The sequence below is a fragment of the Prionailurus bengalensis genome, chromosome E1 (genome assembly GCF_016509475.1).
Source record: "Prionailurus bengalensis isolate Pbe53 chromosome E1, Fcat_Pben_1.1_paternal_pri, whole genome shotgun sequence".
Taxonomy (NCBI): Eukaryota; Metazoa; Chordata; class Mammalia; order Carnivora; family Felidae; genus Prionailurus; species Prionailurus bengalensis.
This window is the reverse complement of record NC_057347.1, coordinates 8,224,674-8,228,792: the sequence shown is the minus strand read 5'-3', so window position 1 is coordinate 8,228,792 and position 4,119 is coordinate 8,224,674. Positions and strand designations below refer to the sequence as shown.

Genomic DNA, 4,119 nt, shown 5'->3' with positions numbered 1-4,119 from the left:
GCTGAAGGACTTCAACATAACAGTGAGTGGGTATAAATTTTATAGTGGGATGTATGGTCAGGACCCTTCCCCCAGTAGAAACATTGAAAGAGGTTCACCATTTTTGGTGGCAAGGGGAGACTGGAGTTGTTTGGGCACATGTTTGGCTTGATGTCTTGGAGACAATCAAAAGGGCCTTAGGGATGAGTGGTTTGGGTTGGAAGTATAAATTGAAAGGTCATATTTATGAAGCAATTGAAAACATGGGCCTGGAGGGGCGCCTGGGTGGCTCAGTCAGTTGAGTATCTGACTCTTGATTTTGGCTCAGGTCATGATCCCAGGGACGTGGGATTGAGCCCTGAGTCTGGCTCCACACTTGGCATGGAGCCTGCCTAAGATTCTCTCTCTCTCTCTCTCTCTCTCTCTCTCTCTCTCTTCCCCCTCCACCTAGCCCCTCCCTCAGTTGTGTTCTCTTTCTAAAATTAAAAAAAAATTAAAAAAGGAAACATAGCCTTGGAATAGTACAGTAAGCATACAAATGAGAAGATAATTAGACTTAGCATCGAGTTTTAAGGACTTCCCAATTTGACAGATATTTTTGAGAAGAATGAGCCTGAAAAGAAGGCTAGAAAAGAGCAACCCAAGTTCTGTTCGTTTCAGCAATAAGTCATTCATAGGTTGGGCAAGGGCTGCCGTGACTGCTTGGACGATGGCAAATGGTAGACTGAAAAGGATAGAGGGGGTGGATGGAGGAGAGGTGGGGACAGTAGGTATGGACAACTCTTTCAAGAAGTATGGTTGTGATGGATAAAGATATGGGATCAAAAACTGTGGGTTTTTTTTTTAAGTGGAACTGATATTAAGGATGTTTAAGATAAAACCGAAAACATTGGATTGGCCAAGTGGGGAAGAAGAATCTTTATGAGAGAAAGTAGAGTAGGCAGGAAGGTATATACAACTCACAGAAAAAGGTACCAGAGCCTATGGTGCTGAGGAAAAGGGATGAGCTGGATACTGTTAGGTTGAGGTTCTTATTTTATTTTATTTTTTTAGAGAGAGAGAAAGAGAGCAGGCAGGCAGAGGGAGAGAGAGAGTGCCAAGCAGTTTCCATCCCCAGCATGCCACGGAACTTGAACCCAAGACCCTGGGATCGTGACCTGAGCCGAAATCAAGAGACGCTCAACCCACGCATGCCGAGGTTATGCTTTTAATACCACAAACCTATCGGTGTCTCTCTCTGATGGTTTTTACTGTTATCAGCTCATCGATCGAATTGCTATACTGGTCACGCGGGAGAGGAAGAATCGAACCAACAGCCCTCTGTGGTTTCCCTCTGACAAATCCTTGAACACAGTTTAAATTACAGGTGTGTTGAATGTCTCTGATTTTGAGAATCTCGGAACCTCAGAAGCAGAAATTAATGATCTTATCGGACACCTTCATTTCAATTCATTCCCTGAATATGTATTGGGCCCTCACACTCCAGACACCCTGCGAATCACTGGGAATTCTAAGATAAACAGGAAAGCCTCTGAACTTGAAAAGGTAATGGAATAAAAATATTTATGCAATTAACTACAATAAAGTTGCCAATAGTACGACTGGATGAAACTGGAGGTTTCCAGAGGAGGGAGCTAGTTCATTACAGGGCCACGAAAACGATCCAGGCCTCTAGACTCCAAATGGAATGTTGTCCTCACCATCCATATATAATATTACTTTTATTATTCCACACAAAAAAAGATTTGCTATGTAAATCTATTTGTTTAACCCACAAAGATAATACAATATTTCAGCCTTCTTGTTAATGTACTGCCGTCACTAATCCAAGATCAACACTCATATAAATACTATTGGCTGAGAACTCTATGATTTGGATGCTGGTATAAACCACTCATTTCCCTCTAAACGTTAGTTTCAAAACCATTAAACAGTAGATGGCCATCACCCCACATCCAGACTAGAACAATTCTACTTAGCTATGTCTATATAAGGCCACAGAATCGACCACAATTTTGTTAGTACGCTTGTGTTTTTTTTGTTACTGCCTCTGCCATATTTCTAAACTACCAGTAACCAAAACGTTCGCCTGCTTTTTAGTTTCATGTCTTTAAATACTCTCGATTGACACTATACTAATGGTGAGGAAGTAAACTTTTAGCTACTGATATTTTGGCATCACGTGGAGTCAAACATACATTAAAATGAACGTTCACTTTGACAGCCCATATACTAAAATCGGAATAATATAGAAAGGGTTGGCATGGCCCCTGTGCAAGGATAACATACATTAAAACGACTTCTTACCTTCTTGAACTTTTTCAGAAATGTATTAAATATGTACGAAAGGCCCACTGTGGCCTGGGATGAGGCCAAGTGCATTGGAGGGAAAAATAAGCAAGATGGCTTGGGCTCTCTAGGGGCTCAGAGTATAAATTCAGAGTCGATTTTGGACCTTTTGAACCTTCAATTTTTATTTTATTTTATTTTATTTTATTTTATTTTATTTTATTTTCTTCATTTCATTTCATTATTTTATTGACTTTGACAGAGAGAGCGTGAACTGGAGAGGCACAGAGAGAGGGAGAGAGGGAGAGAATCCCAAGGAGACTCCACCCTGCCAGCGCAGGGCTCGATCCCATGAACCGTGAGATCATGACTTGAGCGGAAATCTAGAGTCAGTTGCTTAACCAACTGAGCCACCCAGGCACCCCCCCCCCAAGTTTGATTTTAAAGCAAGTATTGGCTCTCATAGTGGGGAAATAAAACTTTCTAGAATAAAGACTAACCGTGAAGTTCATTGGGTTCAGTGACAATTATTCTGAAGCGTCAAAATATCTAACTCATTTATCCTCATTAGGGTTTTCTCCAGCTGTGAAGGCTGGTTCACAGTGTGCTTCCCTCTGACAAGGAGATGGTGGTGAGCAATCATGTGAAAATGGATTTGTTAATCTGTTCCCTCCACAAATAACCCACCACCCGCCAAGGCATCCCACCCAAGAACCCTGGGATGAATATAAAGACCCACATGTCTTTGAGAGCTAAGCAACCCTGTGGAGAAGATAGAAACAGCAACAGCAATGCGTCGTGAAATTTATGCACAACGGTCACGAATGCAACATGCTGTGGGAATTCTGGAAGGAGATGAGATTCCCTCCGACTCGGGGATTGTGGGAAGCTCCTCAGTCCTGTTCAAGAACGAACAGGATTTAGATGTTTGGGGAAAAAGGGGGGAGACATTCCAGGGGAGAGCTTCTGTCTTTGCAGAAGTTACAAAACCTGGAAATCATGCGGCAAATACCACTGCGTATACCCAGATAAGAATTGCACACACACACACACACACACACACACACACCCTTTTTTCTTTTCACCATTTGGGAGCCACCGAAACGTGCCCACATTGAGGACTGGCTTTAGGAATAATCTGCTGTCACCAATTAGAACCACGGACTCCGTTCTAAATTTTCCCCTCCTGGTTGTTATGATTGAGGCCTCTCTCAACATCCAAGCAGACAGGAAGGGAAATCTTCAAGGCCACAGCTCGCTGGAACTTGCCCCAAGCCTTGCCTGGAACAAAGATGGGGCCATGAGGGTTGGGAGGAGGAACACAGCTGCTGGGGAGCTAGAGAAGAAGGTTTGATTCTAAGTGCAAAGCATACAAAACCCTCATCTGAGTTCTGTTTCAGCTGGGACTCGACACCAGGCAAATCTGACTCTCCCCGGCTCAGTTCCCAAAACAGAGGTGGGGAGGGAAACACAGCCGTGCATCTTACTTGGGAGAAACAAGCGAAAAGGAAGATTAATTTTTTGAAAGCCAAGTGCTAATCTGACAGTGGTTTTTCAAGAGTGCCTCGAGCATTAGTAGGTCATTAAATCTTTGTTAACAGACCAGGGGGGAAAAAATGTAAAAAGGAGGGGAAAAAAGTGGTCACGGTTCTGTTTAAGTTTACTCAGCATGGAAATTTCATCAAATCACGGAAGGGCAAAGATCCACCGGACCCCCAACCAAGGCTAGACGCCCCTCAACGGCATCCCAGGGACAGGGTTCTGCTCCCTCTAGTCTCCTATGGAGTGCAATCTCACCAGAAACGGGATTTGGGTTTTACTTTTTATAATCCGAGAATGCAAAAAGTCTAA

General features: G+C 43.2%; 1 non-coding gene across 1 annotated transcript; it reads left to right on the top strand.

The window, feature by feature from the left end:
• The first annotated feature begins 2,189 nt into the window (after nt 1–2,189).
• LOC122486206 lies at nt 2,190–2,294 on the top strand. The gene has a single exon (XR_006298059.1). It is a non-coding gene; the product is annotated as a U6 spliceosomal RNA (small nuclear RNA).
• The last annotated feature ends 1,825 nt before the right edge of the window (nt 2,295–4,119 follow it).